General features: G+C 37.6%; 1 protein-coding gene across 1 annotated transcript in view; it reads left to right on the top strand.

The window, feature by feature from the left end:
* The window catches only part of ROBO2 (roundabout, axon guidance receptor, homolog 2 (Drosophila)), a gene marked incomplete at its 5' end in the record, with an annotated part of 881870 nt that overhangs the window by 282539 nt on the left and 571419 nt on the right, over nucleotides 1-27912 (top strand). The window lies entirely within an intron of this gene.

The raw sequence follows: 27912 nt of genomic DNA, 5'->3' as shown, positions 1-27912 counted from the left end.
AGCTCCTCTCCCTCCCTGGGTCCAGTGTCCCCAGCTGCTCCATCTGTCGACATCGTCCCTGTCTCCATCCCTGGTGTCACTGCCTCTCTAGGTAGGGTCACCAATTGCTCTTTGGAATCCTATATACAGTCACTATATCTTGAAACCGACTCCAAGGTACTTAACAATAACAAAAACATATGTTGGAGTCCTAGTTTAGTGCTGCAGTATAATACACTGGACAACAAGGTCGATTTGAACTGCAAGATCGGTAGTTCAAACCTACCAGCCCCTCCCCGGAAACCCTATACAGGGTTGCTATGAGTCAGAACCGATTCAATGGTACTTAACAACAACAGCAGCCGTGTCTGTAACTGCCACCAAACACCTGATGGATCTGAGTAAGAGAAGGTGGGGGAGACGTAATTCAGCTGTGGATGGTAACCTGTTAACTGTAGTTGTGAAAACTTGAAACTCTACCAAGCGTATAAAATAAGTCATCTCAGAAACAGGAGGAGGGATCTCACTACCGTTGAACAAAAAGAACCAGGAATGGAGCTTGTAATTTGGAGCCTGAGATCCCAGCGTATTGGATCTCCTTGATCCAGGGCAGAAAGCTGTGATGCCAGAGGAGGTGGTAGACAAGCAGCAGCAGAAGAACCAAGAACCAGAGCATGAGACAGAGGTAGGGACTATCCTACCCACAGAGCAAGTAAAGCTGACTGAGTTTTGAAAGGATACTTTCTTGCAGAGTGGGGTGACGCCCAGCACCTAACTGGGAGAGAGAGGTTTGCTGACCTGCAGATAGAGCCCTCTGCCTTCAGGATGAGGCTTATGGTGTAGGGATGTGCCCTGCAGGCCTTCATCATCAGTCCTAAAAGATCTTTGTAACATTGACAGGCAGAGAGAGGTCTACCTGTAGGCAAGGCTAAGGAACGGCTGTCCTGACTGGACCAATTGTGCCCTGAGTCTTTTTGACCCTGAATTTATAACCTGTTAGCTTCCTTAATAAACCCCTGAACTGTGAGAATGATTTGAGTTCTGTGTGGCTTTTTCAATGATTTCTTGAACCTAACTGAGTACAGAGGGCTGTGGGAGGAATAGTTGGTGCCTTTAAAAAGATTTTTTTAGCAGACATTATATATAGAGATACAGACATTCATCAAACATACCTCTTACTGAAAAAGCTAGCCATAGTGAGACCTTAAAAACTGGATGAGGGGAAAGATTTAAGTCGTTCTAGTCCTGGTGTGGCACTGTGGGTCACTGCAAAGTTACTTTGAACCTCAAGGTTGGTGGTTCAAACTCACCAGCTGCTCCTCGGAAACCCTAAATACAGAGTCGATATAGTTGGAAATGACTCTACAGCACTTAAAAACAACAACAACATAATGTAATGGTGAGTCCTGGTGTGGTGCTGTGGGTTAGTGAGCCGGTCTGCAAAGTTGTTTCAACTAACTGCAAGGTCAGTGGTTCAAGCTCACCAGCTGTTCCTTGGAAACCCTATATAGGGTCACTATTGGTCAGAACAATTTCAATGGCAATTAACGACAACATAATATATTTATAAAAGGAGGTTTGGTGACACAGTGGTTAAGAACTTGGCTGCTAAGAGAACGGTTAACTTTTTGAACTTACCAGCCACTTCACTGGAGAAAAACGTGGTGGTTGGCTTCTATAAGGCACCGTTTGTCCTATAGGATCACTTTAAGTTGGAATAGATTTGAAGGCAATGGTTGGGTTACATACTTGCAAGTCTAACTTTTTGTTGTTGTTGTTATGCTTAAATTTTTATTGCTTTTTAAAAATGTTTATTGTGAATTATGTGATAGTTTACATGGGAGAACATTAGTTTTACATTCATCGTATCATATATTGTTTTATTGTTATGGTTACAATCCCCTACATGCATCATAAACCAACCAAAGGGTATACACTACAAGCCTGCCCCCCGGTTGTCAGCACACAGCCCCTTTCTCTCTGTGTCTAAAGTCCCCAGCTGCTCCATCTCTCCATGTCATCCATCTCTGCCTCTGTAAGTCTAACTTTTAAATATGCAACAGTTTCTAGTGTGGTGAAAATAGAAACACTTGTGAGTACAGGTTTGTTGTGGTTTAATGAATGGTAACTGCATTACTATCCTAAGGTTGCTATTGCAAAATATCACAAACCGGGGGACTTATAAGAAGAGAAATGTATTGTTTTACCAGTTCTGGTGGCTACCAGTCAAATACAGGCCTTCAGCAGGGCATGCTTTCTCTTTCCACTCTAGGAAAAAGATCCTTCTTTCTGTCTGACAGTTTCTGATTCTTTTGGCTGTTATTGTGCAACTGAGTTGGTTCCAACTCATAGGGACCCTGTATAGGATTTCCAAGGAGCAGCTGGTGTATTTGAACTGCTGACCTTGTGGTAGTGTTGATCCTGCAACACCACACCAGGAGTCCACAACTTCTGATGGTCTTAGGCAGTCATTGCTTGGGATGAACATCTTCCCTCTGAGTGTCTGTTATCTGCGTTGCCATTTTATAAGGAAAGCACTTAGACTGCATCAGAGCCTACTCTACTCCAGCATGGTGATTAACTGGTAATATCTCCAAAGACTCTATTTCCAAACTAGGTTATGGTCATAGATACCAGGGTTAGGATTTTCATATGTGAATCCATGTTCTTGTTGTTAAGCACCCTGGAGTTAACTTTGACTCACAGTGACCCCATGTAACAGAATATAACAATGATCTGTATGGAAGCAGGTCAGCAGGTCTTTCTTCCACAGAATTGCTGGTTGGGTTGGCAGCCTATGCTGAAGAGTTCTATGACCAAGACTCTTTACCTCATTCAGTCGTTGATGTTGATGTTAAGTGCCGCCGAGTCAGTTCTGACCCATAGCAACCCTGTGTAGGGTTTTCAAGGGGCAGCCAGTGAGCTTGAACTGCCGACCTTGCAGTTCAAATGGATTTGCAGTCTGCCGCATTAACCCACAGCGCCACACTAATGATCTGGAAACTAGAGTGGTGACGGTTGCCCATCTTGATGAACATAATTGATGTCACTGAATTTTACATGTAGAAAAATGTATATTGAAATGACAAATATTTTGTTTTATATAATTATCACAATAAAAAAAAACACAAAAAAAAATGTCCCTAATGAAACAGCCCTGGTAGCATAATGGCTAGAATCGGACTGCGAACCACAAGGTCAGCAGTTTGAAACTACCAGCTGTTCTGCCGGAGAAAGATGAGGCTTTCTGCTCCCGTAAAGATTTACAGCCTTGGAAACCCTGTACAGGGTCGCTATGAATAGGAACCGACTCCACAGCACTTAACAACCACCACCTCCATAGCTCTGGTGTGTCGCTGTGGGTTAATGTGCTGGACTGCAAAGTCGGTTTGAACCCCAAGGTCAGCAGTTCAAGCTCATCAGCCAGTCCTTGGAAACCCTATATAGGGTTGCTATGGGTCGGAACTGACTCGACTGTATTTAACCCCAACAACAGAATACCAAAATCATCATTAGATTTGTAATTTTGACGAAAACCATGAGGTGTACAAAAAGAAGAACAATAAGACTACTAAAGCCAAATATTATTTTATTTTTATTTCACTAAAATGCAGTTTGTGCTTTTTAACAATAGCACTATTTCTCAATAAGATTTCTCATGTTAAGTGCCTTACTATGGTTCATTTATCTGAAAAGAATGATACTGCGCTAAGTTCTCTGCGTTTGACTTTCATAAAGACATAGAGGAACCACTACAAACACCAACTGATAGAGGAGAAAATTGGGGTGCAGACAAGTCAGGTGGCAGTCTCAGAGATGAGTTCTGGTGTGGCCCTGTGGGTTAATGCACCAGACTGCAAAGCTGTTTGAACTACAAGGTCAAGCTCACCAGCTGCTCCTTGGAAACCCTGTACAGGGTTGCTATGGGTTGGAATCAATTCCATGGCACTTAACAACAACAACAACAACAAGAAGCTAGTATAAAACCATCGATCTTCTGAATTCTAATTCAGGGCTTTCTGTAACTGCAGTTTTATTAATCAATATCAGGAAGCAAGCTAAGTATCAAAAAGAGATCATCTATTTGTATCAGTCTTTCCTTTATGTGGTTGGAATCTAAAATACCAAGTACAAAAAAAAAAAAAAAAAATAGAAAGTCAGAAGCTTTGCCAAAGTTAGTGATGAAAAATCTATTCCTTATTATTATGAAGAGATTTAGGATAAACACAGGCATTTACCCAAACCAAATCTGTGATATACTTTGTAGATGTTTTGTTAATATGTGAAAAACAAGACACTTTCCTTATTAGTAGCAAACTTTGATTATCTCTACCATTTTACTAGCAAGAAGTCACTCTTATTGAGGCTGTAAATCTTCATGGAAACAGACTGCACCAACCTTCCTGCTTGGAATGTCTGATGGATTTGAACCACCAACTTTTTGGTTAGGAGCCTAGTGCTTAAGTCACTGCATCATGAATGCATCTAAACTGGAATTAACTCAAAGACAGTGGGTTTGGATTTGGTTTAAATTAGGAGAAGCTATTGAGTGCTGAAGCAATCACTCAGGTGACGTTGCCTTTTTCCAAAATGTATTCTCATTTGCAGAATAATGAAATAACTTCTCCAGTGTGGGTGGATTATTTTAGTATCCAGCCTTGCCACAGATGTGATATCACATCAACAGTGACACAACTTGCTTGCAAGAGGGTGGTATAAATACATACACACTTCTTTATAACAGCTTATTTGTTGAATTCCAACAGGAAAGGGGAAATACATCATTATGATGTTGAGTAAATATAAAGCAAAGGAAATAATGTTATTTTTATGTGTTTGCTTTTTATTATTTTTGTTAGTAAATCTACTGTCTTTTTTTCAGACTTAAAGAAGAAAATTTATATTGTATATTGGCTTCATATGGAAGGTTGTCCATGGCCTGATATTGTTGTTGTTGTTGTTGTTAAGTGCCATTGAGTCAATTCTGATTCATAGTGATTCTGTATAGGGTTTCCAAAGAGCAACTAGAGAGTTTGAAATGCCAACCTTGTGGTTCAAGCCAGCCTTGCAGTCTAATGCTTTATCCCACAGCACCACATCAGGACTCCTGAGCTAGTACAGCATGCCTTGATACTTCAAGGTATGCTCTGATTGTATATAACGGAAGCCTCTTTTTACTATGGGACATAAATTGTCCACTAACATATTCAGGCTGTCCCATTATTTGGGAAGCTTCCATCCCAGTTATTGTGCTTATTACCACCTGGTTGGAACCTGTATTACTGCATGAATCTGAAGAAACAGATTCTACCACAAATCATACCACCAAAGTTCACTTAATTGTATTACAAAATGTTAATTTACTTCTTTTAATTGATAAAGATTTGCTTCTTTTGATTGATAAAGATGGTGTTATTGTTGTTAAGTGCCATCAAGTCAATTCCAACCCATAGCGACCCTGTATAGGGTTTCCAAGGAGTAGCTGGTGAGCTTGAACCACCAATCTTGCAGTTCAGAAGACTTTGCAGTCTGATGCATTAGCCCACAGCGCCACACCAGGACTCCAATTGATAAAGATAGAACCAGGTTAAATAAGGTAATTTTAGTCCTTTGTCATCATTCAGATTATGATGGTTAATTATACCCTGGTACAAATACCTGTTGTTGTTGTTAAGTACCATGAGTGGGTTCCAAATCATAGCAATCCTGTATAAGGTTTCTGAGGCTATAAATCTTTGTAGGAACAGAAAACATCATTTTTCTTTCTCAGAGTGATTGGTAGGATCGAACTTCTGACTTCATGATTGGTAGTTCAGTTCTTATCCTATACTTACTTTTCTTAGGTTGAGGGAAGTCTTAGTATTAGCTTTGGAACATTGTGATCTGCAGAGGAGGCCAGTGCTCCTGTTGGAGGTCCTTGAGGCTGGGCTTGGAGGGACGTACATTCCCCTAGTGTTAACCCATGAGAGAATATCACGTGGGTAAATGTGGGGTGAATATTTTGGAATAACTCTGCTACTCCAAGTTCCTTGGGAAAAGTGCTGGTATTTGTGACGCTCTGAAGTAATAGTAGAAACATGTTACATGGTTTTTGCCATTAAAATAACTTGTGCTTGAATCCCAACATTATTGTTTACTCTCTTTGTGGTCTTACAGAAGTTATTTAAGCTTTATGGATCTCATTTTACTGAGGCTAATAATGCCAACTCTTTTTTAGGAACATTTTGACTATTAGAAATGTATTAAAATATTTTAAATCTCATTAGCCCCTAAGCAAATGTAAGTTCCCATTGCACTATGGGTGGGGGTATAAAGATTTCCCTAGTATTTCATCATGAAATTTTAATCTCTGCATTCCATCTCAAAACTCTTTGAGGTTAAGGACTGGAGTCTGGATTTGTTTAGTGTTTCTTATGGTACAGAATGTACACAGGTTGGACCTTCAAAAGATGCCTGTTCTTGGTATCATGGTGTCAACTCTGAGAACTCATAATAGGAAAAGACAATGTAGTAGAGAGTGTATTATTATAACATGTGTAATTGACTATGCTTATTTCATTTTAAAACTCATTGAGTCACTAGTCTGGCATTGTAGGATAAGCACTGGCCCAATAAGTCTATTTGAACCACAAGGTGGTAGTTCAAACCCACAAGCCGCTTCTGGGAAACCCTATACAGGGTTTCTATGAGTTGCAACCAACTCAATGGCACTTAACAACAATAATATGCAAAAAGAATCCCTGGGAGGTACAAACAGTTAAGGTGCTCCACTGTAAACTGAAAGGTTGCAGGTTCTAGTCCACTCTAGTACCTCAGACAGAAAAAAACAAACAAAACAAAACAAAACAAAACCCTGGTAATATGTATCCAGAAAATCAGCTATTGCAAGCCCTATGGAGTGTAGTTCTATTCTGATACACAGGTTTCCATGTGTCAGAATTAACAGGCAGCAAGTGGTAATATGTGAAACCCCTCAAGTTTGATGCTGCAAATTATATAAGGATAAATAAGGCTTCCTTTCTTCAAAAAGGAACTCTGGTGGCACATTGTAGGATAAGCATCGGACTGCTAAACACAAGGTTGGCAGTTCAAACATAATAGGAACTCCAAGGGAGAAAGATGAGGTTTTCTGTTCCTCTAAAGTTTTACAACTTCAGAAACCCTATAAAGGAATGACTGTGAGTCAGAATCCACCTGAATAGAAGTGGGTTTCACTTTTTTGGTTTCTTCTAAAAGCAACCTAGTATATCAAACATGTAGAGGAAATTAATTAAAATAGGTGGAATAATGAATACAGTAATAAAAGAAACAGGAAACAGTAGATCAAAATGAAGAGTAAGTACTTAAGATAGTATATTAAAAGAAGATAGATGTAAGGAAAAGATGGTGCAAATTAAATGATTTTACCTAGACTGGACTTTTTTAATAGTTTGAAAGATATAAGATCAGCTAGGAAAATGTGTAGCATGCATGAAGACAGGGATTCATAAATATCTCCAGATTTCTTGGAGGATAAATTATTGGTTGGATGGGGGTGGTGCTAAATATAGAGTGAGGAATCTCATACACAAGGGGGCTTCAAAAAGTTCATGGAAAATGTCCATCATCTTCAGTTCCATTTTCTCATGAACTTTTTTGATACCTCTTCATATATAAAAATAGCCTTCCTTCTAGTTATTCAGGAAGATGTTTTTTAAAATTTCAATTTAATCCCTAGGAACAAATTAAAAGATAATTTGCAGTGAAAAAAAATAATTCACCAATTTTTGGACTAATTTTACTTAGTGTATGCTAACAAGTATTATATTTCTGTTTTGATTTGAAATGACGAAGAGGATGACTAAAAATAAAATGAACCAAGTTTTATGCGTGTTGCATTTTAACAAGTTGGATGTCTCATTGGAATGCATTGCCTTCTTGCTCCACATTTATTTTTGGAATTTAATAAGGCGCCTGTCATATCTGCCTCAAGGCTAAAAACATCATGGGGGAGAAATCCAAAGTACTGTCATGTTTGAGTGACATGGAGCCAATTTTATTTTATTTCCTTTCCATGGGGGGGTGTGTGTCTGAAATTAGTGGATCTCACTTCTGAAAAGGCCTTGCACTGCCATCTGCTCTATAGGCCTTGTATTGGTTAACCGCTAATGACATTGCCCAGTGACATTTGTCTGGTAGATTTGACTCAGAAAACCAGTAGTGGATTTTCATTAAAAAAATTAATTCTGTGCATTTTACTGCAAAGCTCATTCTCATGATAGATTCTGGTACAGTGCCACATATCTCCAGAAGCCAGTCTCATTACCTGAGAAACTTGGGAAGGTAATAACTTCTTTATTTCTTCTTTGTGCTCCCAGAGCACATAATTAACATACTGACTCATTTAACTCAACTCTCCATAGAATGACTGCTGTGTGAATTCAATGGAGACTTCAGCAAACTGTAGCAAACATGTTTGGATTGTGAATCTCACACAGGTTTAGAGCAAGACTGCCATTTTCTGCTTTCTTTTAAGTGGATGTGTAGTACAATGTGATTATTATTTAAAAATAGTAGGATTTCAATGGAACGATAGTATGTTAAGAGTACTGTTGTGGTGCTGTAGGATAAGCACTAGACTTCAACTTCAGTTTGAACCACAAGGTTCAAGATTCAAACTCAGCAACTACTCCTTGCAAACGCTATACAGGGTCACTATGAATCAGAACTGACTCGATGGTACTGAGCAACTTAATGATATATTAAGGAGTTGTAAGTAAGACTGGTGGTATATTCCTAGAATGGAATTGCTACTGCTAAATCATTTATAAAATTGGACACCATAGTTAGCTATATGATCTTTCTGAGGCATTGAGCAACATCTACTAGGTACGCTATTTAAATAAGTTTGATAAACAGTGCAAGTCTTACTAATTAAGCCAGAGTTAAGGTTCTATTTTTTGGGTTGTTTTTTCAAGTTGTTGTTGTCAAGTGCCATCAAGTAAGTACCAACTCACAGTGACCCTATGCACAGCAGAACAAAACACTGCCCAATCCTGGGCCAACCTCTCCACTGTTGCCACACTTCAGTCCATCGATGCTGCCACCTGGCCAATCCATCTAACTGGGGGTCTTCCTCTTTTTCTCTGACCCTCCACCTTACCAAACATGATATCCTTCTCCAGCGACCAGTCCCTCCTGCCAATATGTCCGAAGTATGAAAGACAGTTTGGCCATCTTGGCCTCCAAGAGGCACTCTCGCTGCATTTCTTCCAAAACAGATCTATTGTTTTTTGTTTTTTTTTTGGAAGCCCATGGCACTTTCAATGTTCTCCTCCAACACCAGAATTCAAAAGTATCAGTTCTTTGAGGTTATTGAAAATACCATGGCTTGGGTCAGGCACACCATAGTCCTCAAGCTGACATATTTGCTCTTCTACACTTTAAAAAGGTCTTGTGTAGCATATTTGCCTAATTGAATACGTCTTTTGATTTCTTGACTGCTGCTTCCATGAGTGTTGATAGTTGATCCAAGAAGAATGAAATCCTTGACAACTTCCGTCTTTTCTCCATTGATAGGTCTGTTGTTTATTGGTCCAGTGGTGAGGATTTTTGTTTTCTTTACATTGAGATGTAATCCATACTGAAGGCTGTGCTCCTTGATCTTCATCAGTAAATCCTTTTTCTTCACTTTCAGCAAGCAAGGTTGTATCATCTGCATATTGCATGTTGTTAATGAGTCTTCCTCCAATCCTGATGCCACGTTTATCTTCTTAGATCCCAGCTTCTCGGATTATTTGCTCAGCATACAGGTTGAATAAGTATGGTGAAAGAATACAGCCCTGTATCACACCTTTCTTAATTTTAAACCATTCAGTGTTCCCATGTTCTGTTCAAACAACTGCCTCTTGGTCCAGCAGGTACTGATTGATTCCTCATGAGCGCAATTAAGTATTCCGGAATACTCATATTTTGCAATGTTGTCCATAGCTTGTCATGATCCACACGATCGAAAGCCTTTGCGTAGTCAATAAAGCACAGGTAAACATCTATCTGATATTCTCTGCTTTAAGCAAAGATCCATCACACATCAGCAATGATATCCCTCATTCCACGGCCTCTTGTGAATCTGGCTTGAACCTCTGGATGTTCTCTGTCAATGTATGCTCCATTTCTGTATTACCTTTAGTAAAATTTTACTTGCATGGGATATCAAAGATATTGTCTGATGGTTTCCACATTCAATTGGGTCACCTCTTTAGAATGGGCACAAATATAGATCTCTTCCAATCACTTGGCCAGATAGTTGTCTACCAAATTTCTTGGCAGAAATGAGTGAGTACCTCCTGTGCTGCCTCACTGTCTTGAAATATTTCGATTTTTATTCCATCAATTCCTGGTGCCTTGTTCTTTTCCAATTCCTTTAATGCACCTTGAACTTCCTCCTGCAGTTTGATTGGCTCTTGATCATATGCTACCTCTTGACCATTATTTCCTTTTCGTACAGTGCCTCTGTGTATTCCTTCCATGTTCTCTTGATGCTTTCTGCACCGTTCAGTAATTTGCCCAGAGAATTTCTCAATAACGTAAGTTGAGGCTTGAATTTTTTCTTCAGTTCCCCCAGCTTGAGAAATGCTGAGCGTGTTCTTCCTTTTGGTTTTCTGTTTCCAGATCTTTGCACATTTCATTGTAATATTTGGCTTTGTCTTTTTGAGCTGATCTTTGAAATTTTTAGTACAGCTCTTGTACTTTCTCATTTCTTCCATTTGCATTAGCATCTCTGTGCTGGAGAGCAAGTTTCAGTGTCTCTTCTGACATCCACTTTGACCTTTTCCTTCTTTCTTGTTTTCTTAATGACTTTTTGCTCTCTTTCTGTCTGATGTTCTCGATGCCATCCCACAACTCTTCTGGCCTTAGGTCTTTAGTGTTTAATTGATCAAATCTGTTATTCAGATGATCCCTAAATTTAGGTGGGAGATATTCAAGGTCATATTTTGGATCTCGTGGACTTGTTTTCATTTTCTTCAGCCTCAGTTTGAATTTGCATATGAGTAATTGATGGTCTGTTCCACAATTTGCCCCTGGCCTTGTTTTGACTGATGATATGGGGGTTTTCCATTGTCTCTTTCCGCAGATGTAGTCAATTTGATTTCTATGTATTCCATCTGGTGATGTCCATGTGTACAGTCATCTCTTATGTTGTCTAAAGAAGGTATTTGAAATGAACTAATTATTGATTTTGCAGAATCCTATCATGTGCTCTCTAGCATCATTTCTATCACTAAGGCCACATTTTACAACTACTGATCCTTCCTCTTTGCTCCCAACCTTTGCATTCCAATTACCAGTAATGTCCAATACATCCTGATTACGTATTTGATGAATTTCAGATTTAAAAAGTTGGTAGAATTCTATTTCATCCTCACTGGTTTTAGCGGTTGGTGCGTACATTTGAATAATAGTGGTATTAATATCCATGTGCCTTCCTTGGAGGCGCGTGGATATTATCCTATCACAGACAGCGTTGTACCTCATGACTGATCTGGATATGTTCTTTTTGACAATGAATGCAACACCATTCCTGTTCAATTTGTCATTTCCGGCATAGTAAACCTTGTGGTCATCAGATTCAAAATGGCCAATACCAGTCCTTTTCAGTCGATGTTTCTACGTTCCATTTCATTTTGACAACTTCCAATTTCCCCAGATTCATACTTTGTACATTTCATGTTCCGATTTCCAGCGGATGTTTACAACTGTTTCTCTTCATTTTGAGTTGTGCCCCATCAGGAAATGAAGGTCCTGCAGGCTTTTCTTCCACGGGCTTCACTCCATTTGCGTTATCAAGGTCAACTCTACTTTGAGGAGGCAGCTCTTTTTTTTAAGTAGTGACTCTCTTAAAGAATACTACTGATGTGGTGCTGTGGTTTATTGTGCTGTACTAAAAAAGCAGTTTGTACTGTAAGGTTGGCAGTTCAAGCTTACCAACCTCTCATCAGAAACCCTATACAGAATCACTATGGGTCAGAACCGACTCAATGGCACTTAGCAAAAACAACAGTATTGAAGGAAGTTTTAAAAAATATTATGAATTTAAAACATGTCAACATTATACTGTTTTGTTAAGTAATATGTACTATGAGAAAGGTCTCTATAACTTATAGGTATAAAGTTCTTCCTATTTCCATTACTTGGAATTTCCTGCCTCATGGAAAAATGGAAAGGGAATAGTGAGTGAAACTACTTTTAGTAGTTTGTGCTTTGTTAGTTGAAAAGAGATTCATAAGCTTTACTCTAAATCCTTGAAAATTTTTGAGATCTTCTGGTTGTGGTAGAATTGAGAATTGAATTTGTGTTCAAACTGCTGTTGTACATATACTATTAGTGCACATGTGTGTACTGAGTGTGCAGACTAAGTGTGCAACTATTGGGGAAGGTTTAATCCTGAGATCGTGTGGATACAGCCAAACTAACTTCAACTATATTTGTTAGAGGAATCCAATCCAAGGTGGTTTAGAAGATATTTTAGTGAGATGACCAGATCTATACCAGTAGTTGCTTAGCCGTCATTTAATAAATAAATATGAAACATGAGATAGCAAAATTAGGTCTACTCATGCCAAAGATGTTTTTCACTTTAGCATTCTAAATGAGCAATTAGAAGTCAAAAATCTTCTGATATATGTTGTTGTTGTTGTTAAGTGCCTTCGAGTCAATTCCAACCCATTGCAACCCTGTATAGAGTTTCTGAGGAGCAGCTGGTGAGCTTGAACCACCGACCTTGCATCTCAAACAGCTTTGCAGTCTGGCGCATTAACCCACAGCGCCACACCAGGACTCTGATATATAGGCACTTAATAATGTAATTCCTTTTTGATTGAAGACCAAGGCAAAATTTTAGTGATATTCTAAAATTCTTCGAAAGCTATCAAGCTAACAATTATGTACTTTTTGTAGACAATGAATTTAATACAAATAAATTACATTCTTTCGAGTTATGTTTCCTTATTATCTTATTTTACAAAAATTATCTCTAGGGGGACTTTTTTTTTTTTCAGTCAAGAAACAAAGATTTATTGACTATTTAATTTAAATGCTTATTTGACTTCTCAAACTTGTATTATTTAACTGCTCATTGAAAACTGGTGTTGACAATCTCAGGGAATTAACTAAACTGTTATGCGATTAACAAATAGTTTAAGGCAAATAATCCTGAAAGGGAAAAAAAAAATGTAGGGAAAGATTTTAGGAGGCATTTCACTCTTAGTAAATTAAAACACTTATTATTTTAGTGGTTACCTACTAAGAGAGAAATCATTCTAGGCAAATTGAAGTCTTTATGCCATGTTTCTGGTTAAGGATTTCATGCTTAGAACAGCTTTATTAACTTAAATATATTACTAATGATTCTGCTGTGGAATTGTGTAATGCTATTCCCATGAGCTGCTGAGAATATCTCCCAACACTAGTCTAATCTTTATTCCTAGAGGTAGTAAGAGTAGGTTGTCATGGAGCTAGGCAAGAAATCAGTAGACTCTATTTATGTTGTAGGTGAGAGTATACTGTCTCTTTTGTAAAATTTTAGAATTAAGGTGTTCTACACAGGGGAGGTCAGCAAGATTTGTTGATGATGATATGAATAATTCTACATTCACATCCCAAATATGAAACCCGTTGTCAGACTTCAGTTATTTTCTTACAAATACATTGGCTACCATTTTTTGCAATAGACGTAATTATGCTGTGGGTTAATGCGTCAGACTGCAAATCTGTTTGAACTGCAAGGTCAGTGGTTCAAGCTCATCAGCAACTCCTCAGAAACCCTATACAGGGTCGATGTGAGTCGGAACCGACTCGACGGCACTTAGCAACAACAACAACACTTTCTAATGCTGGGAGAGTTGGGAGCTCTGTGGCTAATTGCAGTAGATCTCACAGAAAAAACATATCCATAATCTTAGCAAACCAAATCCATTCCTGGCTAGTCAATTCCAACTGAAAATGACGCTAATGAACCGAATAGAATTACCCCAGAGGATCCCCAAGGCTGCCATCTTTGTGAAAGAAGGATGCCATATATTTCTTCTGTGTAGCTGAGCAGCTGGTGGTTAAAGCTCCAAACTTTCAATTCACAGCTGAGCGCTTAACTACTGTTCTAACATGACTCTTTATAATCCTAGCAGATGATTTATTATAATTTTCATTTTAAAGTATTTGAAAAACATTTAAGAAAATGTTATCAGTCTAGTCAAAGTATAGTCTTTGTGTGCCATTACTGAGCTGTGCACATAAGAGAGGAGGGGAAGATTACAATATGTTCCTTTAGAATAAAATATTAAAATGTTAAGTGACCCAAACAGGTGTGTTTTTTAATAGTGTACACTATGTAGTGATTTTACTTTGTGATACACTTGAATTAAGTCTTAATTATTTTTCAGTTTTTCTTTTCAGTTTATTGCTTTCTTTTCCACACGTGATTTAAACAAGGAGACCACTCTTTCTTAAAACAAACAAGAAACCTACCAGTCCTTCTATATGATGTGTCAGTGAACAGTGAATATGTGCATGGCTTGTTCACTGATAACATTGTTCACTTTAATTGTACATTGTTATATTTTATTTTTTACTGGAATCACACAGAAAGTTTTAGAAAATAAATTCCAACCAGATACTGTCTAGAAAGGGGTCATTATTAGACCAAACAACATTTGTTATGGTTAGTTGCTGCTGAAAGGAGCCCTGCTGGTGCAGTGGTTAAGTGCTCCTGCTCAACTGATAATAGAAAGGTCAGCAGTTCGGGCCCACCAGTCACTCCATGAAAAAAGATGTGGCAGTCTGCTCTTGTACAGATTTACAGCCTTGCAAGCGATATGCAGCAGTTCTGCTCTGTCCTGTAGATTCACTGTGAGTCAGAATTGAGTGGCTAGCAGTGGGTTTGGGTTTTTGGAGTCACTGTTGAGTCAATTCTGATTCATGGGAACCACATGTGTACACAGAGGAACTGCGCCATAGGCTTTCAGAAGCAGGTCACCAGGCCTGTCTTGTTTTTCAAGGTGCCTCTGTTGCTGTTAGGTGCCATCAAGTTGGTACTGACTCATGGCTACCCTACGCACAACAGAACAAAACACTGCCCGATCCTGGGCCAACCTCACAATTGTTGCTATGCTTGAGTCCATTGATGCTGCCACTTTGCCAATCCATCTCGCTGGGGGTCTTCCTCTTTTTCTCTGACCCTCCACCTTACCAAACATGATATCCTTCTCCAGCAACTGGTCCCTCCTGACAATTTGTCTGAAGTACAAGAGACAAAGTTTGGCCATCCTGGCCTCCAAGGAGCACTCTGGATGCACTTCTTCCAACACAGATCTATTTGTTTCTTTTGGCAGCCCATGGCACTTTCAATATTCTCCTCCAACACCATAACTCAAATGCATCAATTCTTCTCTGGTCTTCCTTATTCACTGTCCAGCATATGAGGTTACTGAAAATACCATGGCTGAGGTCAGGCGCACCTTAGTCCTCAAGCTGACATCTTTGTTCTTCAACACTTTAAAAAGGTCTTGTGCAGCAGATTTGCCTAATGCAATACGTCCTTTGATTTCTTGACTGCTGCTTCCGTGAGTGTTGATAGTTGATCCAAGAAGAATGAAGTCCTTGACAACTTCAATCTTTTCTCCATTGATAAGAATGTTGTTTATTGGTCCAGTGTTGAGGATTTTTGTTTTCTTTACATTGAGGTGCAATCCATACCGAAAGCTGTGTCTTTGATCTTCATATGTAAATTATTTTAAGTCCTCTTCTATTTCCGTAAGCAAGGTTGTATCTAGGTAGTCTCAAACCACCAGTTTTGGTTGGTAGTAAAGTTGGACTGCAAAGTTGGTTTGAACTGCAAGGTCGGAGATTCAAGCTCATCAGCTGCCCCTCAGAATCCCTATGGTGGTTCTGGTGTGCTGTGGAGTTGGGTTCAACTCATAGCGAACCCTGTACAGAGTTTCTGAGGCTGTAAATCTTTAAGGGAGCAGAAAGCCTCATCTTTCTCCCATGGAACTGCTGGCAGTTTTGAACTGCTGGCTTTGAGATTAGCAGCCCAATTTGTAACCACTATGCTACCAGAATCCCTATGCAGTTTCGCTGTGAGTTGCAGTCAACTTGACTGCACTTAATAGCAGCAAAAGCAGTAGTAAAGTACTTAAACCACTTTGTACCACCTAGACACTCTTTTATTCATTAACATAGCTGGGGTTATCAACCTTCAGATTACATTGTTTTGAAAATATATGGGTATAATGTTGTTGGAGGGTCAGAGAAAAAGAGGAAGACTCCCAGCGAGATGGATTGGCAAAGTGGCAGAATCAATGGGCTCATGATTCTGGCAACAATTGTGAGGTTGGCCCAGGATTGGGCAGTGTTTTGTTCTGTTGTGCATAGGGTTGCTATGAGTCTGTACTGACTCGGTGGTACCTAACAACAACAACAACAAAGTTGTTGGCATTGCACAAGTATGTGGAACATTTTAAGGTCCAAGTGAAAAAAAAAAAAAAAAAAAAGTTACAAACACATTTCTGAGAAGAAACACAAGATTGGAGTTCTCAGTAGGCATGTCTCTTTGTTTCTCCACATGGCCAACAGATGCTTATATTTGATTCTTTGGGGGGAAAAAATGGCCTGGCTTTTAAGTGCATGGTATAAGCAATAACATTTTGGCTTTAATGAGAACATTAGAAAGATAATAATGGTTCCTACAATACTTCTTGGAACCCTGACATGGAGCTATAAGAAGAGCACTGGAATGCTAACCACAAGGTCAGAGTTTCAAACCCACCAGCTCTTCGGAAAACTTATAAGGGAACCGACTCAAAGGCACTTAACAACAAGAGCAACACTAAAACTTTTTAAAGAGGTAAATTTAGAAAAAAATAGCAGTAAAATTCTTACAGCTAAGCAAGTGTCTCCTTTAGTTGCATCAAGAATTAAAAGTACTAGTGTTGGGAAAATATTTAGAATCAAATCAGTGGAGATGAATTTCTTTAGAAATTATTCTCATAAAGGTCTAAATGCATAAACTTTGAAATAAACTTAATTATCATTTAACGGTTCTATTAAAAAAATAATAGGTTTCACTTTGTCTTTTTAAAGAATATTACATGGAATGAAATCCAATTTCGGTTGGGCAATGAAAATGAAGCAATGAGACCCAGTGGGCCTGGAAGACTTTTAAATGATAAGCACTGGACTGCAAAACAAAAGTGTTTTGTTTTGTTTTGTGTTTACCATTAAATAATGACAATCCATGTCATCAGAAGCATAATGGCATATTCATCTCTTCTAAATATTTCAGTGTTTTCAAAGATTTTGGTTCTAAAGAGACAGATGTAGATTCTGGACACTAAATCTAGACAGGATAAACTAGATCAATACATGTAAATTGATTTGTAAACATCCCCTAATCTTCTATATATGAAATATGCTGCTAAGAATAATAAAGGAAAAGGATATATGTTAGAAAAGGTTTTCTTTTCTTACTCAGTTTTTATACTTTGCATTGTCAGCCTCTTAAGGAAAAAAGATAGTTAAGTAATTACTTTTGTTTTTCTCACAGTAGGTAGCAAAAACATTGTATTTATTTTTTTTATTTGAAAATGGTTTCTACCATTCTAGTGATTTGTGATTGTTATACTAAGTTAAGGAATTCTATCTTAATTGAATCAATGTAAGGCTTAATTTGTTTAATGTGGTAGATATTTTCTGGGCAGTAAATGGAGGACTAAGCCTCAAAAGTCAATTTTACAGTGTATTAAATACTTAAATCAGTTATACTTTTGCATTTTGAGAGTATAACGATTTTGGTCCTTTCTCTGTGCTAGGATCTTAAAATCTGAGAAGAAAATTGCTAAAGATTCTTATTTATAATTTTATAATGATATTGAAGTTGAACACCTCCTGAACTGTGAGAAAAACTAGAAAATCTTTGTTTGATTTTCTTTCATGTTTTATTTTTATCCCTTAAAAAATTTTATGTTGTTGATAGTATAAAGAGCAAAACTCTGTTCAATGCAAAATTTTGGACATGTTCAATTCATTGACATTGATGCTATTCTTTGAGCTCTGCAGCCATTCTCATCCTCTGTTTTTGAGTAGTTCCACACCCATTTACATGAACTCATTGTCCCATAAGGTTCATTGTTTTATGTTTAATAATCCTTTTTCTGATTGCCAAATTTGAGTGGAAAAATCCAAACAGCACTTACACATTTCTCTAAGTCCTACTCTCTTCTAGGCAATATTCTCACTTGCTTTTATTTCTCCTTCTTTCCAGTATTAAGCTAGCATTTCTATTTGACAGAAGAGGAAACCGAGGGTCAAAGAGGTTAAGTGTCTTGCTCCAAGTTACCAAGCCAAAAAGGGGCAGAAAAAGAACAAGGTCCCATCTCTTCTTACCCATGGTCGAATGACCTTTCCATTAACCTTCGACTCCCAATTTTGTGCATAATAAGGAAAGGCTGCTATATCTATTTGTACAGAGAATATATACTTAAATGCACATTTTAAACTCTACTATTAATGGGAAAACTAGAGAGGGTGACTTTTCATTAAAATTCCAAATATCTGAGGAAGTAGAATTTAGGCTAACAATATGGAAACTGGATTTTCTTTTGATAAAATAAATATAGAAACGTGAGATTTCCCATAAACATATGAACATTTGTTGCTAAGTGCTGTGAAGGCTCTTCTGACTCATAGCAACCCTGTATAGACTTTCCAAGGAGCAGCTAGTAGGTTTGAGCAACTGATCTTGTGGTTTGCAGTCCAGTGCTTATCCTACAGCACCACACATATGAATTTAGAGAAACCAAAATCTTTTGGAAGATTTCAAATCAAATTAAGTCACATGAGGTCAAAGAGTAGAGGGAAACTTTCTCAAAGGCACTTGTAAGCTTAAAGAGTTGGCAAAGTGAAGCATTTAAGAATTCATTAAATGAGTCTGTATGTAGTGTTTCATGTTTTAGCAACAATTCAATAGCGAGTGGATTTAATGCAGAAAGCAAATATATTTAAAAGCTCCATTCTTGGGAACCCTAACCATGTGACCACAATTCTCTACTGCCACCTTGTGGGTGTATGTATATCTCAGAGAATAGCTCCTTGAGGAAATGTAGTCTCTGAAGTGCTGACAAGTATAATAAAAGGTGCCACTTGATAGCTAAGCTCTCCATTTCTGAACTCAGGCATCAAATAGATTTAGGGAACACAGTATCCTTCTTCTGCATTTACAACTCCAAATCCTATTATAGCAATTCCAGAACTTTTACAACTATCATGGCTGCAAAACTATGAGCAAAAGCAGAAACCAGGTTTCATTTCAGAGTTATTGTGTTCACGATGAAGGAAGACATTTAATTTTTAAGCAGGTCCTAAACACTGATGCAATTTTTGTCTGAAGAAGACATTTGTATCTACTATATATAAGACAATGAGAAAACAGTTTTGTGAAAGGAGAGCCTCCTGGTATGTGTGAGAATGGAAGGGCTTGTTACTTCTTATATTTAGCTGCATTCATAAAACTGACTAATGGTTTCTCTGTGGGATGGTTGACTAGTTACTTTGGGTTGTAAATCGGCTCTGTTGTTAGCCCTGAACATGAATTTAAATGATCACATCAAAAAAGTCTCTCATTCCAAAATGATTAATTATTGAACCTCTGTATGTGATAGATAATGTATTTGCAAACTCATTAACCAGATGAAGCCACTTTATTGTCATTGGTTGATCAAATTTTTGTCTTTTGGGTATTTGTCTTTAGGTGCCAAGATGCTCCTATTCTGTTTCAACTAGCGGAAATGAATTAATAGAAACAATTCAGTTAATGATTGAAGATAAATCTAAAATTGTTTCTATGTTTTAAACATCCTAGAAATATTTTTAATATTAAATTAACACATTTATTAAATTATCATTTGCTTTATGTATTACAGCATTTAAGCATATGAGTTTATATCTTTGTGCTAAAACTAATCCTTATGAATATTAAGTTATAAAATTTGGGCAAAGGTATATAATCTATCTACTAGAGCAGGATCAGGATATATTAGCATCATAAAGAATAAAGGAGGCAAGAGGAATAAAATATTTAGGCTGCACAATAAATGTGTCTATGTATATAAAAATAATAAACCAATCTCTATTTTATTCTTCAAAAGGATCTTGAAACATCTTCTCACATCTCATTTTACTTAAAGTTGTTGTGGGGAGTACGCATTCATACAGCAGGTATTGAATTATTATATTTGTGGAGCCTATTGATGAGGAAGAAATCAAGAGGAAAAACTGTAGTCCCAAGAGGGGCCTTTCATTATGACAGGAAGATATGAAACCAAAGCTCTCAAGAACCACCAAAACAAACAAACCCTGGCAATGTCTGAGTAGGCTAGCCATTTTTGCACAAATAATTTCATCCAGTGATTTCTTAGGCAATTTTTAGAGCTTGGTTTCAAATTTTGAAACTGGTCTTTGAATTATGCACCAATATAACACTGCTAATGAATGCCCTCATAGAATAAAAGCTCATTAGCTCTCACTTTACTAATCCACAAATTTTATCCTTGCTGGACACCTGGTGGTCCCCCTCCCCACAGTTCAGCACAGATGTAATTGCCAAGGAGTGGAGCAAGGTTTCATATTACCTAGTCATGTGGCTTATGCAAACTCTTCCATGACTGTCTGTTGTCAATAATTAAGAGCTATCAAAACACTTGGCTAATTTACACTTCATAATCTGAAACCAGGGGCCTTACAATCACAGGCTTCTGTTTTATTATTTAAATACACATAGTGCAGACTGGGCCCTCCATGAGCTATATCAGGGAAATGACTGGCTTTTCAGCAAACAGGATGCAGCCCAAAGGTCATGAGCAAGTACCTCACAAGACAGAACAAACACAACCCAGTGAATGGTCTTTATTGCTGAGAAGCTTCACAGAGCAGGTGGGATTTTAGAAGCTCTTTTGAATGTTGAGATGAGAGGTTCTGGCAAGATTTAATTGGCAAGCTGTTGTAGTCAAATGCAGAGACCATGAAAATGGGCCTGCATTGTGGATTTGTAGATGAAGTAGGACAGTATTCCAAAAAGAATGATTGGTTGACAGAATACAAGACTGCGAATATTGACTGAAACAAAGTTTTATTTTGTAAAAAGTGGAAAATCTCAGTAGCCTGTATATAAAGAGTATAAAATCCTGGGCTAAAAAATATTTCAACATCTGTTTTTTTTAAAAACATTACCCTTGTATAAAATTGACTTCCTAACCAATCAGATCATTTGTATAGATTATAGGTCTGTGATAATTCTCTAGTTCCACTTTGGAGTCCTGGTGTGGTGCTATGGATTAATGCGCTGGACTACAAAGTTGGTTTGAACTGCAAGGTCGGTGGTTCAAACTTACTAGGTGCTTCTATACAGAGTCATTATGGGTCGGAACCAACTCAACAGCACTTAAAAACAATAACAGTTTCACTTTATAAGATGAAAGATCAGTGTTGAAACTGACGATTCTGTTACCACTGTTTTGGGATCATATAGATTAAAAATCAATTGTACATCTTGAGAAAAATAGTGTTTAACCAAAAAAATGATACTGTAAACATATTTTTTATAATAATGCATCAGAATATGTTACTTGGAATCATCTAAAAATGAACCTGTTGTGTATTATAATATCTTTTAAGCATTTCTTTAGCTAAAATGTCCTAAGTGAAATGTGAGGCAAAAAGCAAACAACTTTACTTTAAGTTTTGTTGTATAGTATATGAGAAAAGATATTGATTTTATAACCTGTTGATGAGACACATTCCTTTGTGAAGGAAAAATACTGTGAGTCTTAGCATTGGACATAATGTGTCATTGTCTCATAGAGGGACAACTGTATCATGGAAAGAGAACACAGGAAATTAGAAAGATAGATGTAGTTCAAATGGAAAAATAAAGCTCAATAAAAGTGAAGACAGATGTTTTAGGTCAGTATTAACATTAGAAGATTGTTGTTGTTTTTGTGAAGTGCCATTGAATCAGTTCTGACAGCTGCTTAAATTATAACCAAAATAACTAGGGAATATACTAAATAATTTGGTGAGAGGGAGAATAAGGATATTACTTTTTATCTTAGTCAGGTAATTTTCTCTCAATTTTCTCAACTCTAGAAGTTGAGACAGACTCATTTACCTTAGAGGAACAGATGATTTTAAAAGTCCAAATAAGAGGTAGAACAACTGATGAATTGTTGTTAGGTGCCTTACAGGCAGTTTCAACTCACAGTGACCCTGTGCACAATAGAACAAAACTCTGCCCAGTCCTGTGCCAGTCTCATAATTGTTATTATTTTTGAGCCCATTGTTGCTACCACCATTGTGTCATTCCATTTTGTTGGAAGCCTTTCTCCCTTTTTCTTACATTCCACCAAACCAAGCATGATGTCATAAATTGTTAATAAGTCTTTCTCTAATCCCGATGTCATGTTCTTCTCCATGCATTTGAGCTTTTAGGATTATTTGCTCAGTATACTAATTGAATAAGTATGGTGAAAGGATACAACTCTAGCTTGCACATTTATCCTGACGAATGAGTAAGAAAAATGTGGTATATACATACAATTGTTGTTGTTAGGTGTCATACTGCCCAGTCCTGCACCAACCTCATAATTGTTGCTACATTTGAGCCCATTGCTGATGCCAAGGGGCCAATCCATCTAATTAGGGGTCTTCCTGTTTTTCTCTGACCTAGCGCTGTGTGTTAATGCACCAGACCACAAAGCCATTTGAACTGCAATGTCTGCAGTTCAAGCTCACCAGCTGCTCCTTGGAAACCGTATACAGGGTCGCTATGGGTCAGAATCAACTCGACGGCACTTAACAACAACAACCGCTTTACCAAATATAGTATCCTTCTCAAGTGACTGGTCCCTCATGCCAATATGTCCCAAGTATGAGAGACGAAGTCTGGTCATCCTGGCTTCCAAGGAGAATTCTGGCTGTACTTCTTTCAACACATGTTGGTGTGTTCATATGGCAGTCCATGGCACTTTCAATATTCTCCTCCAACACCATAACTCAAATGCATCAGTTCTTCTACGATCGTCCTTATTCACTGTCCAGCTTGTGCATGCATATGAAGTTACTGAAAATACCATGGCTTGAGTCATGTGCAATTAATACTTAAACTGGTATCTTTGCTCTTTAAACTTTAAAGAGGTGCAGTAGATTTGCCTAATGCAATATATCATATGATTTCTTGACTGCTGCATCCAGGAGTGTTGATGGTTGATCTGAGCAAAATGAAATCTTTGATAACTTCAATCTTTCCTCCATTTATATAGTTGTTGTTTATTGGTCTGGTGGTGAGGATTTTTGTCTTCTTTATATTGAAGTACGACCCATACCAAAAGCGATGGTCATTGATCTTCATCAGTATTTTAAGTCCTCTTAACTTTCAGCAAGCAACGCTGTCTTATCTTCATATTGCAGGTTATTAATGAGTCTTTCTTCAACCCTGATGTCACAGTTTTCTTTATATAATCCAGCTTCTCAGATTATGTGCTCAGCATACAGACTGAATGAGTACGGTGAATGAATACAACAGTGTCGCACACCTTTCCTAATGCTTAACCATTCAATCTTCCCTTGTTCTATTCGAACAACTGCCTCTTGGTCCATGTAGAGGTTCCTCTACATACATGTTCTGGAATGCTCATTCTCTGCGATGTTGTCCATAGCGTGTAACAATCCACACAATTGAAAGCCTTTGCATAGTCAATAAGGTACAGATAAACATCTTTCTGGTATTCTTTACTTTCCGCCAAGATCCATCTGATATCAGTAATGATATCCCTTATTCCATGCCCTCTTCTGAATCTGACTTGACCTTCTGGCAGGTCTTTGTCAATGTACATTTACAGCCATCTTTAGATTATTATTTTTTTTTAATGTTTTATTGTGAATTATGTGATCATTTGCATGGCAGAATATTAGCTTTACATTCATCCTATCATATATTATTTCATTGCCATGGTTTCAATCCCCTTCATGCACCATCAACCAACCAAAGGGTATTCCCTGCAAGCCTGCCCCTCAGTCATCAGCACACAGCCCTCTCCATCTCTGGGTCTAAAGTCCCCAGCTGCTCCATCTCTCCACGTCATCATCTCTGCCTCCATCTCTGGCATCACTGCTTCTCTGGGTAGGGTCCCACTCTCAACTCTTCTCCCATGATGTTTCCAGGGACCTCCACTCCTAGACTGCAAAGTCTATCACTCCCCTCCTTTTGCTACAAAATGTCTACCTCTACATTTCCAATCCTCACAATCAGTCATGATAACGATTACTCACTATTGTATCACAAAAGACCTAGGCACATTTCTTTTCATTAGCCCTGCCCACACAGATCGGATACTACTCAGTGGATCCATGCCCTCTGGATCTAGGTTCCCTCTTGAAAGCTTGTAAGCCAGTCACTTCTTGCCTTTGTAGCTTCTTCCCCCCCACCCCCACCCCATTTTTGGTAGCCAATGTCCAAGTTGTCCATCCCTGTCTACTCTGTGTATGGAGAGGTTGGGAATGATCCTCGCTGTAAAGATTTGTTCCCTCTTTTGAGCTACTGTATCCATAGGTGTAGGTCAAGTTCATCAAATTGTATCAGATTATTCTTCTTTCCCTCTTCTTTCTTCTTCTACTTGAGCTTTTAGATTATCTTTTGCAAAATTTTACTTGTATGTGGTGTTAATGATATTGTCTGATAGCTTCTACATTCCACTGGGTCACCTTTATTTGGAATGGGTACAAATATGGATCTCTTCCAGTCAGCTGAGCAGGTAGTTGTCTTCCAAATTTCTTAGCATAGATGAGTGAGTGCCTCCAGTGCTTCATCAGTTTCTATCAGTCTCCAATTCTTTGCCAATGCCTTCAATGCACTTTGGATTTCTTCCTTCAGTGTCATTGTCTCTTGATTATTTACTACCTCTTGATATGATTGAACATTGACAATTTATTTTTGGTGCAGTGACTCTGTCTATTCCTTCCATCTTCTTTTGATGTTTTCTGCATCATGAATTGTTTTGTACATTGAATCTTTCAATATTACAAGTCGTGGCTTGGATTTTTTCTTCAGTTACCTCAGTTTGAAAAATGCTGAGTGTGTTCTCTTGTGGTTTTATAATATATATACAATATTATTTGCACATTTTGTTATAATATTTGACTTTGTCTTCTCGAACTATTCTTTGAAATTTTCTTTTTAGTAGTTAATACAACTATTATTTAAATATAGGCACCAACCACTAAAACCAATGATGATGAAATTGAAGAATTCTATCAATTTCTTCAGCCTGCAATATATCAAACATGCAATCAAAATGTATTGATAATTACTGGCGACTGGAATACAAATTGATGAAACTTTAAAATATATCCTAAGTAAAAAAGAAAAATAGTTACTAAAAAGTCAACAAATATTATGTTAAATGACAAAGTCAAAACACATATTGCATAATGCTACTTTTATGAAGCACATGTAGTTGTTGTTAGGTGCCATAGACTCAATTCTGATTCATGGCGATGCGATACACATCCTGGTCCTGAGCCAACCTCACAATTGTTGCCATGCTTGAGCCCTTTGAGCTCCATATCATTCTATATGAAATATAGAAAATTACGAAAATAAAACAATAATTACTGGATTGGAGGAAGGTTTAAATGTGCTGAGTTTCTGTTTAGGTTGCTGTAAAGCAATTGGAAATAGTTACCAGTGATAGTAGACACATGATGAATGTAAATAATGACATAGAATTGTCCATTTAAATAATGCAAACGTTTTGTTAAACGTTTTATACCACGTGAAAAATAAAATGGAAAAAAAAAAATGTCTAGCTAAGAGTTTCAAGTACTAGCATTTCATTATGATCATCTTTTCTAGAATCTCACTTGTGCTTCAAAGTCCAGGTTCAAATAAATACCTTCAGCTATAAATAAGCTAAATAGCTCATCTCAACTTCCCAGCTGTTATTGCTTGGAAATATATCCCTTTCCATCTATCCTGGTGTGATGCTGTTGGATAAGCATTGCACTGCTAACCACAAGGTCAGTGGTTCAAACCCACCAGCTGCTCTTTGGGAACATTATGAGTTGGAACAAACTCCATGGCACTTAAGAACAATAACATCTATCTAAGTAGTATTTATGTATCTATCAAACATTCCCAATGCAGAACAGCTGCTTATGCATAAACCCATTCATAACTGACCACTGCTACCTACCTCATCTTTGTTTCACTCCATATTTTCTTCCCACTTTACCTAAGAATTCTGCTAAATGATTGGCTGTACTCTGCATACTCAATCCCCTTTCATTGGATTGTTCTTTCCCTGCCTGATCTTTTGGTTTTAAACTAAAATGCTACTTCCTTTGGAAAGTCGTCCCTGCCTCTTCTATTCACATTCAATTTGAGGACCCTTTCTTTGTTCTCAGTACATCATTTCCTGCTGCTATTGTTAGCATATAGCATGCACTTATTGTCTATTTTCTTGCCTGTCTTCTAAAACAAAAACTCTTGTCTTTGAAATGTGTGCACATGGTAAGTATTCACTAATTTTAGAGAATAAATATATTATTTAGCATTAGTGAATGTAATCACCATGAAAGCTGGGACTTGTCTATTTTGTACATCTATAGATCTCTAGTGTTTGGAACAGTGCCTGGTGCATAGTAAATCCTCAATAAAAGAGTTGATGACTGAAGAAAAAAATGAATGTTAGAAAAATATCCTGCATTTAAAAAAAGGAAACTACTGTTCATTAAGATGTTACATCAGAAATGAGAATTACAGCTGTACAGAAGTACTAAAAATTTAAATATTAACAAAAAGATAGATGAGGTAAGTAGAGGTTAATATTTGGAAGTGAGTAAATAAAGAACAGGATGATTGAATATTTGCTTGACCCTCCCCACCCCCCCACCCCCCAAAAAAAGTCTTTTATTCTCTGAAAAGTTTACCTTAGCATTTCAGTGGCTGAGAATAATGAAAGGAGTGAGAGATATGAAAAATTACATGCCCATTTCACAATCACTCTGTCCTTTGCTCTATTGTGATGGTTCAGATGGTTCCATTTGACCCCAACCTCTAGCTGTTCCAACCTCAGAACCAATATTTATTGCCACATATGGGCTATGCATGGCAGCTGCAAAATCCAGATGCCAAGCTTTGGAATGTGTTTTTATGACAGCACCATCTGGGGTTCTGGCCAGCCTTCTTTATTGTCTTTTGAATGTTTACACTAATAGCTTTACTGGGCCGTGGCACTACCTGTGGGATATGCTGAGGGTCAGGCCATTTATGAGCTTCTCTTGTCATTCTAGTTACAATTTCCCTTTAAATGACTCTCACATGCTATCAACTTATTCCTTTTAATCTCTCTGCAATGTCTTACCAAAGTAATAAAACAGGTGGTCATCAGGACTAGGAATGAAAAAGGCTGTTTCCATAGCACTGAAGTAACCTATTTTTCATGGACCTCTGGAAATTTCCTCATTTATAGAAATTGAGGAAACTTATGAATTCTCTTCCGACTTACTGAATATATTATTTTGCATATTTATCATTGAAATGGAAAATGTGTCTTCTTTTATCACTTCATCCAACTCATTGAAATTCCATATTGATCTCAAATGGAGGCACTAATACTCTACAGAACTACTAAGCAGCATTTCAATATTTGTGAAATTAAAGAAATTTGAAAGGTCTATTTCTCAGCAAACATACTAAGTTGTTTGACAATTCACTTGAAAATTAAACTTAAGAACACAACTCTTCATGATCTTATGATGTAAGAGCTTTCTCAAAGCCTAATTAAGTAGAAACATTGGTTTGACTATGATAAATTAATAATTTTTGTGAAATAATAGAGTGCACAGAAA

This window comes from Chrysochloris asiatica, unplaced genomic scaffold, assembly GCF_000296735.1.
Source record: "Chrysochloris asiatica unplaced genomic scaffold, ChrAsi1.0 scaffold00091, whole genome shotgun sequence".
Taxonomy (NCBI): domain Eukaryota; kingdom Metazoa; phylum Chordata; class Mammalia; order Afrosoricida; family Chrysochloridae; genus Chrysochloris; species Chrysochloris asiatica.
Note: the sequence above shows the minus strand (reverse complement) of the source record. Positions and strands in the feature narration are given on the sequence as shown.